Raw genomic sequence first — 14,176 nt, forward strand, 5'->3', positions numbered from 1 at the left:
CAACCGGCAAGGGGACCGCGGGCTCGGGGCTCGCCTCCATCCCGCCCCCCAGCCTCTCCGGTCGGGGGCCCCGCGGCGGGAGCAGGGGCGGAGAGTGCAGGCAAGTGGGAGGGGATGGAGGCGCCTCAACCTCGGTGGATCTCCTCCGTTCCCCGCAGCCTGCCTTTCCCTTTTTGTTCCGCGCATCAGGATCCGAGACAGAAAAGGCCAGGTTATCTGCCTCCTACAGAGAGAAGAACGGAGGCATTCCTCGACAGCGCTCATCAGCATCACCAGCATCACCAGCATCACCACCATCCCTCCCTTTTACTGATCCCAAAGTTCCTACAGGGTACATGAAAAACCAACAAAAGTGTAAGAACCAGCATAGACCAGAGAAGCCTGGAAGAAGCGTGACAGTTCATACAATTGGTGAATTGTATCCTGGAACAGAGAGATGATGTTAGTGGAAAAGCCGGTGAAATCCACATAAAGTCTGAAGTTTAGTGTTGTTGTTGTTTTTTTAAGATTTTAGTGTTTATTCATGAGAGACACAAAGAGAGGTAGAGACATAGGCAGAGGGAGAAGCAGGCTCCCTACAGCAACGGGGAGCCAGATGCAGGACTCCATCCCAGGACCCCAGGATCACACCCTGAGTGGAAGGCAGACACTCAACCACTAAGCCACCCAGGTGCCCCAGGTCTGAAGTTTAGTTAATAGTTATTGTGCTCATGTGGGTTTTGTGGTTGTGACGACTGTACCAGGCATTTATGTGAGATGTTAGAAGGGGAAACAGAGTGCCTGGTAAAGGTGAACTCTGTATTGTCTTTGTAACTTTTCTGTAAATCTAAAATTATTCCTGAAAAAAAAAAAAGGGGGAAGGTATTAAGAAATAGTATATATATTTATATATAGTCCTTAGCGGGTCAGAGAGTAGAGTGTGTGTGTGTGTGTGGGGGGGGGGGGCAGTGTAGCCATCACCATAAAAGGAGATATAGATAGGATAGGAATTGAGAAGAAATACTCCAACCCCTACCTGTTCCCAGTTGATAAGGGAGCCACAGGTACACAGTCCCTGGGGGTTAGCTGCTCAGGACACAGGGCAGGACTGAGAAGGGCAGATCAGATACTTGGGGTGGAGATGGGATAAATGGAGCATAAACAGCAGGGGCCTTTAGACTTTCTTTACATATATATATATATATATATATATATATATTTTTTTTTTTTTTTTTTAGTTGAGCTTGATCAGGAATTATCTTTTGGTTAAGATGTGTGATCTTCAGGTGAAGAAACCAGAGGGTTTAAGTGGAAAAAAAATTTTTTTTTTTTGGTTTAAGTGAAATCTATGCTTAGTCTATATTTTGTCAAAATAAATTTGATTTTCTAATTTTTCTTTATAAAAGGAAATACTCGGGGCACCTGAGTGGCTCAGTGGGTTAAGCATCTGCTCTGGTCATGGTCCTGGAGTCCTGGGATCGAGCCCCGCATCGCATCGGGCTCCCTGCTCAGAGGGGAGTCTGCTTCTCCCTCTGCTTCTCACCCTACTCGTGTGCGTGAGCACTCTCTCTTTCTCTCTCAAATAAATAAAATCTTTGAAAATAAATTTAAAAATTAAAAAAGGTAACACTGTAGAGATTTTGGAAAATACAGAAAGTAACAAGAAAACCAGCTGTAATTCTTCTACCTATGGACAACCCTAACATGAGACAGAGAAAGGGAACAAGAAATCCATACTGTAATACTGATATCTAGCTACTTTATCCACTTAGTATTTTGTAAACATTTCCTGTATTCTCATTCTTCTATACCATTTTTTTTTTTTTTTAAATTTATTTATGATAGTCACAGAGAGAGAGAGAGAGAGAGAGAGGGGCAGAGACACAGGCAGAGGGAGAAGCAGGCTCCATGCACCGGGAGCCCGACGTGGGATTCGATCCCGGGTCTCCAGGATCGCGCCCTAGGCCGAAGGCAGGCGCCAAACCGCTGCGCCACCTAGGGATCCCTTCTATACCATTTTTAATGGCAGGATATACCATGCCTTATTTAGCCAACCCCCTAGTGTTAGACAATGGGGTTCCTTTGGGTTTGTTTGGTATAATAAATAACCCTGTCATGAACACCCAGGTGTATAGGTCTTTGTATGGATTTCTGTGAGTTTCCAGAGGCTAAATTGCTTTGATACATGTTGCTAAAGGTCCTCCAAACAAAGCATGTGTGTCATGTGCTGCATGGCACCTGTGCACCCTCACCAACGCTGGATTATAAAAAACCACTGCCAGTTTGAATCCCAGATTTGTAAAAGCTGGGAGTGCCATGCAGAACATCTGAGCCTGAGCTCCTGATCAAGGTGCTGGGAACTCGGGACGCCTGGGCGGCTCAGTGGTTGAGCATCTGCCTTTGACTCAGGGCGTGATCCCAGGGTCCTGGGATCTAGTCCCACATCGGGCTCCCTGCGTGGAGCCTGCTTCTCCCTTGACCTCTGTCTCTGCCTCTCTTTGTGTGTCTCTCATAAATAAATAAAATCTTAAAAAAAAAAAAAGGTGCTGGGAACTCAACTGTGGTCCCATTGCACCCACATAGGCAACAGGGTGTCCCCCATTCCCTTAGCAAGAGAAGTAGCCGGCTTCAAGACACAGCCAGACATGGAGGAGCGATACTGGCAAGAGGGGCCATTTTTTACATGCTTGCTTGGCCAAACCTTTTAGATTCATTCTAGTTCTCAATGAAACTCTTGCAAAGTGGATGATGGAGCTCCATCCTACAGATGAAACTGAGCTGAGATTCAAACTTAGGGCTGTCCTAAGTCACCACATATGCTGCTCACCCCTGCTCTGGGCGGGGCAGAAGAAAGGTTTGGTTTCAAGTACCCACACCTGTTGCAGAGAGAGAGGTATCTAAGCACACAGCCAGGGGAGAATGAGGGGCAGGAGGCAAGGGCTGGGGATGTTTGGAAATGATGTCCTGGGAGCACAAAGGCGGAGTCATCCATTCCTCAGGGGGCCACAAGTTCCTTTAGGAGAGGAATGCATCTTACATCTAACTCTCTCCCCTGCCCACAGCACAGCTACATGCAGAGCAAGGTTGAAGGAGGTGGAGGATGATATTCTTTGAGCACCTAACTGTATCCCAGGCACTATATTCTAGGTGCTAGGAGGTAAATCCCTGTCCCCATGGAAATTATTGGGGTGGGAGGTGACAAAAGCAAGCACAATAGAGAAGTACATGGTATGTGCCAGTGTGACAAGTGCCAAGCAGGACAAGGATGTGGAAAGTGGACTGTGGGAGGGCTGGGAATGTCAAGTAAATGCAGGGACCAGGGAAGGTCACACTGGGGAAGGAAGGATAAGATGTGGAGGGAGGAAGTGAAGGAGGGAGGGAGGAAGAGAGAGAAAGAAAAGATTCTTCTGCTGGCTCTGGTCCCACCTCATCCCTGACCTGGGGGCATGGCCCCCTCAGCAGCGTTTTGATGCTGCTGCACTTTCCTGACTGTCCCAGAGCAGCTGTTCCCTTCATTGGCTGCTGCCCATGGTCTTCTGGTAGACTGCGTTCTCAGTGCCCACCCCTGGCTCCAACCCTCACCAATGGCCAGGAGCTTTATTTCTGGTGCCCCTGGGGCCGGGGAGATGGCCACTTCTAGAAATCTAGAAGAAGAATCTCCGTCCAGATTGTTTTCTCTGCGCCTACCAAAGTAAGGCCAGGCCAGCAGGCTGCCCCACCTGTGATGAGGCTGGCCCCCTGCAGAGAGTCTATCCTCCCCGATGTGATGGGGGGCTGGAGCTGGGGTGGGGGGAAGAAGGGAGCTCTCTCCTCTGGGCCCTTTGTTCACTTTCTTCTATCCCCAATTGTCATCTCGTGCATTCATCTCCTCTTTCCTCTTAGCACTGGCCTCATGTGATCTGCTCCTCTATCTGTCTGTGGTCTATCCCCCTGTACCAGAATGTCAGCCCCCAGGGCAAGGGCCCCTAGAAGAGAGTCTAACTCAACATAGTTACTCATTAATGACTTTTTGAATCAATGAATGAACTCTTTCAATGTATTCGGTAATCTGAGTGTGTCCAGAGCACCTACTGCATACACAGTTCAGTATTAGGCCTGAAGAGTCTCACAAAGATGCCCCCTACTTTGTGCTATACAAGAGGAGGCACAAGTGATTTGCCCTGGTGGTTAAAGCAGAATCAAGGACTTTCCCATGTAGTTGGGAAACACGCCCCTGTGCCCATCAGAGTGGGCTTCCTGGAATAGGAGAACTGATCTAGGACGTGCAGAGCAGGTAGGAGATAGACCTTTCCTTCTCTGCCATCTGGCTTCCCCAACCAAATGATTCCAGGCCACTTCCCCAGCCTGACCTGGTGCTTCCTCTGACCACCAGCAGGCTGGAATTCTGGGCATGTCCTCTGAGACCAGGGTTCAAGAAACTGGCTGCTCAGGTCTATCGGGCCAGGCAGGGGTTTGCCAGAGGAGCTAGCCACTTCCTCCTAAAATGTGGGTGACTTGACAAGTGAGGATGACAGGCGGGAATGATGAATTGAGATGGCTCCCTCCCCAGCCGGAGAGCGGGGTGTGGCAGTTATATGGTCTGGCAAGGTTGGAGGTGGTGGTGGTGGCGGTGGTGGTGGTGGTGGTGGTGGTGGTGGTGGTGGTGGTAGCATGGTTTGGGCCAGAGGTGATTCAGATTGTCCTGCTTTGTGTCAGGGTCACCCCGCTCCAAGCACGGTGGCCATGCAGTGGGAGCTGTGCTGGGATAGTCACTGCCATGGCTCTTCCCTGTGCCGATCCCTCAGGGCAGATCACCATCAGCACCTTTGGCATCTCTGGCCTGGGTCCCACAACCCACCTGAGGGTGTGCCAAGGGCACTAGGCCAGGTCTCACAAGTTCTTGAGGCTGATTCCAGTGCTACTAATTTGCCAGTACACACAATCTCTCTGGGCCTTATTTCCTCCATCTGCAAATGGGTACCTGCCCTGCTCACCACTCCAATCTGCTGTGATGCTCCAAGGAGAACAACAGCGTGGTGCTTAGCACCTTGGCCCAGAGAGAGGTACAAGGGGGCCAGAGCTTGAGGGCCAATGCTGTCACCTCCTAGCTGGGTGAACTTGGGCAAGCCACGTAACTGCTCTGTGACTCCATCCTCCCATGTACATAATGGTGCAACATAGTACTCACCTCTCAGGATGGCTAGGAGGTCTGGATGACTCTAAGGCCCACAATATTTTAACACAGCAAGGCAGTTGCAGGAGGAAACGGTAGTTCTCATTTGCAAGTAGAAATGAATGGGAAAGTCCCTTGTAAATTGCAGAATCATAAATATAATTAGGGGTGACTTCTATGAGCTGGCTGATGGCATTCTCCTCTGGTGCTCTTTGAAAATTCTGCAGAAGGGTCCTGGAGGGGGAGTCCCATGCCCTCCCCAGAACTGCAGAGCTGGGACCAGGGGTTAGGGCCCTGGGAAGCAGTTCTGGCCATGCACCATCCCCTTCATTCTGGTAGAGCCACAGAGAATGCCACCTCCCCACACCCATGGGGAGGTCTCCAGTGTGGCCAGCCTGTGGGTAAGGGAGAGGATGCAGCCCTCTCTGCCATGTTCCCTCCTTTGTGACAACTTGTGGGATCAAAAATATGGTCTCCAATAGTGGGAAACTGGCCATCTTATTTTCTCTGCCTGGTGGGCTGCTCTGAAAAGGACATAGCATCCCATCCATGCTATTCCTGCCAAAAACACTTGCCCTGAATTCAGTCATGCAGAAGCAGCAGACAAACCCAAACCAAGGGACAGTTTGCAAAACGACTGGCCTGGATTCTTTAAAAAAAAAAAAAAAAGTAGATATCTCAGATGATCAAAGAAGGGGAACTGAGTTATGAAGGCATGACACACACAATGCTTCGACTCATCTGTGTCTGGCTCCTGGATCAAAACAAGGGCTATTAAAAAAAAAAAACCCACTATTGGGGGCACCTGGGTGGCTCAGTCAGTTAAGCTTCTGCCTTCAGTTCAGGTCATGATCTCAGGGTTCTGAAATGGAGTGCTGCATCGAGCTCCCTGCTTCCGGGGAGTCTGCGTCTCCCTCTCCCACTCCTGCCTGTGCTCTCTCTCTCTCTCTCTGTGAAATAAATAAAATCTTAAAAAAAAAACCACCTCCCCCCCAAAAAAACCCCACTGTTGGAACAACTGGGGAAATCTAAAAATGAACCATCCACTAGCTGAGGGATTTATCAATGTGAAGTTTTATGAGTATGATTATTGTTTGGTGGCCATCTAGGAGAATGTGCTTGTTCTTAGATGGTGTCTGGGGAAGCATTTAGAAGCAGAATGTCATATCTACAACTCTCAAGTGTGTGTGTGAGTGTGTGTATACAGATTGAGAAGAAGCAAGAGTGGTGAATCCAGGTGAAGGGCAGGCGCATGTGCATTGGACTATTCTCGTAACTTTTCTGGAGGTTTGAAATTTGTAAACAAGGTTGGAGAAAAGCCCTATGGGGCTGTCATTGGAAATCTCTGGATCTGTGGGGGAAAAATTTTGCCTCCCCAAGGCCTGGGGCAGAAGCCACAGAGTCCTAGCCTCAGGGGGAATCCCATGCACACACTTTGCCTGATTACCTTTTGAACCCTGCAGGACCCACAGGGCTCTCTGTGTTCCTTGCTGCCTAGGGGCCACATAAGAGGCGCCCACCCACTCCATGCTAGGGCTGTGGGTGGTGGCCCTTGTCGACGCAGAGAATGGTGTGAGTACAGGAGTCCAAGAACTCACCAACAAATTAGAGGTGGGGGTGGGGTCCAGGGAAGGCAGACACAGAAATTACGACAGCAGCTCTGTGAACTGGGAGCTCCTAGGAGCCAAGCACAGAGCTAGGCCTTCCCTGGGCATCACTGTGTCTCCTCCTAACAATGGCTGACCATGCAGGTGGGATTTTTTTTTTTTTTTTAACAGGATGGAAACTCTGACTCTGAGAGTTTAAACCATTGGCCTAATGTCTCACAGCTAGAGGATGGCAGGTGTGGGAAAGGAGGTGATGTGATCTCAGCCGTGAAGGGGTTTAACAAGCTGGCTTAGCAGAGCAGGGCATGCCAGGTAGACAGTGGGACAATTTAAGGAAAGATGTAGAAGGACGAAGGTGTGTGTGGGGGGGATTCTCAGCTTGGGCATGGTGATATTTCCAGCCCCATAAATCTCTGTTGTGAGGGCTGTCCTGCACATTGCAGGATATTTAACAGCATCCAAGCATCCTGGATGCCAGTGGCCAGTAGCACGCTGCACTCCTAGTTGAAACAACTACAAATGTCTCCAGACATTGCCAGACAGTGGGGCAGAGCATCTACGTTATGCCCTAAGCTGAAAGGCAGCTCTTGGCATAGTCCTGCTCTGGGCTGGAGCGCTGAGCCTCTGCTCCCAAGGTGGGCAGGCGGACAAGCCCTGGTGTGAGTTCTGTGCTACCTCTGCAAGTTCCTCCCACTGAGCTGGGAAGGTGAGGCTGGACCTGGCTTTTCCGCCCATGCTGCTTTTGCCTCCATTGCTGCCCTGGCTGCTGTCCTTGGGGAGTCCAGTGAGTGACAGAGTGACACTGAAGACAGAGTGACTTCACTCACTTTATCATTCAACCCCACTGGGACAGGTGAGATCCACCAGAGACAGGCCATGCCCTGCTCATCACCCTCAGGTCCAGGGAATGTCTCTCCTCTTCTGTCAGTGCCTCATTGTCCCAACCTGTAACATGCTTCAGGGGGTTCCAGTGGTCCCAGGGTTCCTGACCAGGCCTGGCATTGCAGACAGTCAGATGTAACAAAGGGCAGGATCTTACACAGGGGCTGACCTCTATGTCCCCAGGCAGGGCAGCTGGAGTTCTCTCTGAAGCCCAGATGGAGGTGCTTCTCTCCATACAATTTAAAAAGGACTCAGCCCTTGGACAGCCAGGCCTCTGGAAATTTGCCATTGGCACTAAAGTGCAGCCAGTACGCAGTGGTATGACCAAACCAGCGTGCTTCTCCACCCCAGCTGACCTGGACCCCTGGCTTCCTCCAAACCAGCCACTGAAGACTCAACACTCTTCTAATAGGGACCTTCCAGAACCCTCACCCCTACCCCAGCCCTACCCTGCTGCCATACTGGTGGTTAGAGATTTTGACCATCTCTTCTTCACTCACTTTATCATTCAACAAACATTTTTTTTTTTCATTCAACAAACACTTATTGCAAACCTACCATGAGTCAGGTCCTATGCGAGGATGTGTTCCTGAGCTCCTAGGAGAGACAGACATCCAAATGCCATAACATAGCACAGTAGGTGTAAAGATAGAGGCCTGTAGAGAGTCTCCTGGGGGCACTGTGGAGGTAGGAAGATTCTGCAGTGGAGTCTCAGAAGAGGTGTGGAAGGTGGCTCTTGAAGAATAAGTAGAAGTTCATAGTGAAAGACAAGGAAAGGGAAATCCAGGAGAAGGGACCAGCATGTGCAAAAACACAGCGGTCATAAGATGTGGAGAGAAGATATTAGAACTTGTATTTATACTCATTTTTAATCTCATATATTTTCTATTTTATAGACACTTAATGATGCACATGACATTAACATAGTTATATATATATGGTTTATTTTTAATATACATATTTTGAGGTGTTCACCCCCACATTTTTGATTGATGCATAATCCAAATTGTTGCCAAGCCTGGTTTAGGATGTGTTGTATTTGAAAGCATATAAATGCCCAAGAGGGGATGTCTAGGCTTGGAGTTAGACATGGGTGTGGGTCAGGGAGACAGCCTCGGGTGCTGGGTGCGGAGGAAGGGACAAGAGTTTAGATTGAGTGGAACAGAGCAGGGTGGAGGAGGAAGCAAGTGAAGCAAGTGGTTCTCAGCCTGGCTGCCCTTTGAATCAATTAAGGAGCTTTTAAAAAGTACACACTCCCAGCTTCTTTGATTTTTAATTGGCCTGGAATGAAGCCCAGGCATCATCTTTTAAACTCCTCCAAGTAATTCCAATTGTAACCAGACTTGAGAAACACTGCCCTAGATCACATGTCTCCAGACTTTCATGCTTGTGTGCCCGCTAAAAGGATTTTAGAAAACAACATACTCCCTTCCATGTTTTTAAGTTGATGTCTATATTTTTCATCATAATTTTATTTTTTAAAAAGATCTATTTGGGGGCACCTGGGTGGCTCAGTGGTTGAACATCTGTCTTCAGCTCAAGGTATGATCCCAGGGTTCTGGGATCGAGTTCCACATCAGGCTCCCTACAGGAAGCCTGCTTCTCTCTCTGCTTATGTCTCTGCTTCTCTCTCTGTGTCTCTCATGAATAAATAAATAAAACCTTTTTTTAAAAAAGATTTATTTATTTGAGACAGCATAAGCAGAGGGGCAGAGAGAGGGAAAGAGAATCTCAAGCAGACTCTGCACTGAGTGTGGAGCCCAACTTGGGGCTCAATCTCATGACCCTGAGATTACCACTTGAGCTGAAACCAAGAGTCTGATGCTTAACCGACTATACCACCGAAGGGCCCCTAATCATAATTTTAATAGCTGCAAAAACATAACTTCCTGCATCTTATATATATTTTTTCCAGAAGCTCAGAGTTTCAAATTTGGTTAATTTATGGAAAAGGTCTGCCATAAAGCTAATTAGCAAAGCCAGAATTCATTGCCAAACCAGTCAGTCCAATGAGACTCTCTGTCAAAAGAAAATCTGGATACATTTCTCAGTTCTAATAAATATATTACTACATAGCTTTGTGACAACCATCTCACTTCCATATTCTATTTCTTTTTTTAAAAAAGATTTTATTTATTCATGAGAGACCTAGAGAGAGAGAGAGAGAGAGAGAGAGAGAGGCAGAGACACAGGCAGAGAGAAGCAGGCTCCATGCAGGGAGCCCGCTGTGGGACTCGATCCGGGGTCTCCAGGATCACACCCTGGGCTGAAGGCAGTGCTAAACCGCTGAGCCATGCGGGTTGCCCCCATATTCTACTTCTAAGCTAAATAGTGCACAGAGTCTTGTCACCAAGAATTGGTCCCTTCAATATAATAAGATGCTGCCCTATCAATATTTATAGCTGATGCTTGGTGTGCTTTTTTGAAGGGGTCTCTCCCTCAGAAGTACACACACTCTAACTGACCCTTTGTTTGGGTCCCCAGTGGTTTGTACACATCTAGATGACCCACCATGGTCAGAGTGGGGTTGAGTGAAAAGTAACCCTTACTTGGAATGCTAAGTGAGATGAGAAGGAAAAACTGGCTTGATGTTTGACTGTATGAATGAATGAAACAGATTCATTTTAGAAAGGAGAACCTAGAGAAGTTGAGGGTCTGGAAATTAGTATCTTTAAAATTGTTCATGATAGAGTGATACATATATGGTAACTTGATTTACAACAAAGATGCCTATGCAATTCCGCGAGGGACAGAGTGGTTTTTTCTATGCATACTTATGAGGGAAAAAGACCAGTGAGATCTAATCCCTTCCTCGCACCATACACATTAATTCAAGATGGGTCATAGTCCTAACTGTGAAAATTAAGCCAGTAAATCTTCTGGAAGAAAGCACAAGAAGGAATCTTTATGAAGAGGCAAAGATCTTTCGAGCAGGACATAAAAGGCACTTACTATAATTGTTTTTAACTTTTAGTTAACATACAGTACACTATTGGTTGTAATTTTTTTTTTTGGTTGTAATTTTTTTAATTGCAAATTAGACTTCATTAAAGTAAAAACCTCTGTTTATCAAAAGATGCCATTAAGAGAGTGAAAGGACAAGTGCCTGGGTGGCTCAGTTGGTGAAGTGTCTGCCTTCAGCTCAGGTCATGATCCCAGAGTCCTGAGATCAAGTCCCGCATGGGCTCCCTGCTCCTTGGGGAGTCTGCTTCTCCCTCTCCCTCTGCCTGCTGCTCCCTGGGCTTGTGTGCACTCTCTCTCTCTGTCAAAGAAATAAATTCCTTTTAAAAAGGCTATGAAAGGGCAAGAGACAACTTTCACAAAACATATATCAGACACAGGACTCATGTCCTGAATATATAAAGATCTCTTTCAAATCAGTAAGAAAAGGAAAACCAACCTAACAAAAGTGTGGGCGAAAGACTTGAAAAAGAGGCTATTCAAAGGAGTAGTAAGCATATGAAGACGCTCTCAACACTATTAGTCATCAGGGAAATACAAAATAAAACCTCAGTGAGATTCTATGATACTCATCATAGACTAAAATTGAAGTGATCAGCAGTAAGAAAATTTGTCAAGGATATGGAGCAGCTGGAGAACTCCTACACAACCAGTGGGAGAATAAACCAGTAAAAACCAGACATACCCTTACTCTAGTCCCAGAAATCCCACTCTTAGGCATATATCCAAAGTGAAATGGTAGCTGCAGTTCAATTAGCATGCAGGCAGTAAGGAGGTGCTCGTAGAGAATTTAGCAGTAATAAAAACAACTAGAAGTCAATCTGCTTTGGGGGCTTCCAGCTGGCTCTGTCAGTAGAGTATTTGACTCCTGATCTCAGGGGTTGTGAGTTTGAGTCCCACACTGGGGGCAGAGTTTACTGTAAAAAAAAAAAAAGTTGGGGCACCTGGGTGGCTCAGTGGTTGAGCATCTGCCTTTGGCCTAGGTCCTGGGATCAAGTCCCGCATCCAGCTCCCCATAGGAAGCCTGCTTCTCCCTCTGCCTATGGCTCTGCCTCTTTCTCTGTGTCTGTCATGAATAAATAAAAAATAAAGTCTCAAAAAAACAAAGAAGTCAATCTGCTTTTTCTTATCACTGTGCACCAGGATCAGCCATTCCAAACAACAGTAAAGTATCCTCTGCCCCAGAACATCTATTTTGGTCTAAGGTTCTAAACAATTGCTGTGATTACTTGGAGTTTTAAAAATACATTTATAAACGTCAAATTAGCATATTTACAGTACATAAGCTTTCATTAACATTGCATTCTACATGAAAGTTAATTTGGAGGATGTCCAGTTATACACATGGCCCCTAACACATGTGGGTTCTGTGCATTTATTTATTTACTGAGAGATTGTTTTTAATTGTGGTAACATACATGTAATCTACAATTTGCCATTTTACCCATGTTTGAATGTACAATTCAGCAACATTAATTACATTCACATTGTTGTGCAACCCTCACCACCACCCATCTCCAGAATTTCTCATCTTCCCAAAGGGAAGCTCTACCCATTAAACACTCACTCGCCACCCCTTCCTCCATCTTTGTAACCTCTAATATATTTCTATGAATTTGTCCATGTGTACCATGTGTAAGTGGAATCCTATAGGATTTGTCCTTTTATGTCTGGTTTATTTCACTTAGTATAAATATTTTAAGGTTCATCCATGCTGTCACATGTATATGATTACTTCATTGCTTTTTATGGCTGAATCCTATTCCATCATACCTGCATTTATTTTGAGAATAATTTCCTAAAGGTACAGAACCATGCAACCTTTTTCAGATTACAGTTCCTGTCTCCGGTCCCTGTGGTATGGCACGACCTGCACTTCACTGGGTATTTGAGATAATGTTAGCACCATGATTTTAAAGACAAACAGAACCTAAGGTACTTTAGTTCCATCATTTTATGGGATTACTGGCATTTTTGTGTTTAAAATTGAGAACGGTAGGGGCACCTGGCTGGCTCAGTCAGTGGAACATGCAACTCTTGGGGTTGTGAGTTCAAGCCCCACATTGGGAGGGGAGTCTACTTAATTAAAAAAAAAAAGTTAACATACTTTTTAAAAAAAGATTTGAGAGAGAGAGAACACACACAGGCAGAGGGAGAAGCAGACTCCTCATTGAGCAGAGAGCCCAATCCAGGGTTCAATCCCAGGACCCTGGGATCATGACCCGAGTTGAAAGTAGACCCAGCCAACCAAGACACCCAGTGCCCAAAAGTTAACATACTTTAACAGTAATCCTGTTTCTGGTATGGTAATATTTATTGTATTTTTAATTTTTTTGCTGGTGTGATTACATGTACATGAAGTGCAATAAAATAAAAGTGTCTCTTTCCTTGCTATTATTATTACTATTCATTATTATTGCTGAATCTAATTTTGTTGCATAGAGGACTGGGAGCATTAAAAATGATCCATTCATTGGGCAGCCTGGGTGGCTTAGCGATTTAGTGCTGCCTTTGGCCCAGGGCATGATCCTAGAGACCTGGGATTGAGTTCCACATCGGGCTCCCTGCAGGGAGCCTGCTTCTCCCTCTGCCTGTGTCTCTGCCCTTCTCTCTGTGTCTCTCATCAATAAATAAATAAAATCTTAAAAAACAACAAAGAATACGTGCCTTACAACTCCATTTACATCAATTTTAAAGACAGGCAATTTTTTAAAAGTTTTTTTTTAAATTTTTAATGATAGTCACACACACAGAGAGAGAGAGAGAGGCAGAGACACCGGCAGTGGGAGAAGCAGGCTCCATGCACCGGGAGCCCGACATGGGATTCGATCGCGGGTCTCTAGGATCCTGCCCTGGGCCAAAGGCAGGCACCAAACCGCTGAGCCACCCAGGGATCCTAGTTTTTTTAAAGTTTTAAATTCCAATTAGTTAACATACAGTGTAATATTAGTTTCAGGTGTTCAATATAGGGATTCAACACCGCCATACAACCCCTGGCGCTCATCACAAGTGCCCTCCTTAATCCCTATCACCTGTTTCCCCCACCCCCTCTGGTATCAGGAATGTGTTCTCTAGACTTAAGAGTCTCTTTCTTGGTTTACATCTCTTTTTTACCCCTCTGCTAATTTGTTTTGTTTCTTAAATTCCACATCAGTGAAATTATATGGTATTTGTCTTTCTCTGACTTATTTCGCTTAGCATAATACTCTCTAGCTCCATCCATGTCGTTGCAAATGCCAAGATTTCATTCTTTTTATGGCAAAATAATATTCCATATTCCACATATATATATCACATCTTCTTTATCTATTCATCTATTGATGGACACTTGGGCTGGTTCCATAATTTGACTATTGTAAATAATGTTGCTATAAACATAAGGGTTCATGTATCCCTTTGAATTAGTGTTTTTGTATTTTTTTGGGTAAATAGCCAGTAGTGTGATTGCTGGGGTGTAGGGTAGTTCTACTTTTAATGTTTTGGGGAACCTCCATACTGTTTTGCACAGTGGCTGCACCAGTTTGCATTCCCACCAACAATACAGGGGGGTTCCCCATTCTCCACATCCTCACCAACACCTGCTTTTTCCCTGTGG

At 46.0% G+C, this 14,176-nt stretch overlaps 1 long non-coding RNA gene across 1 annotated transcript in view; it reads left to right on the forward strand.

The window, feature by feature from the left end:
- The window catches only part of LOC144297877 (uncharacterized), a 73,395-nt gene that overhangs the window by 24,414 nt on the left and 34,805 nt on the right, over positions 1 to 14,176 (forward strand). The window lies entirely within an intron of this gene.

Source organism: Canis aureus, chromosome 2 (genome assembly GCF_053574225.1).
Source record: "Canis aureus isolate CA01 chromosome 2, VMU_Caureus_v.1.0, whole genome shotgun sequence".
In the NCBI taxonomy this organism is placed as follows: Eukaryota; Metazoa; Chordata; class Mammalia; order Carnivora; family Canidae; genus Canis; species Canis aureus.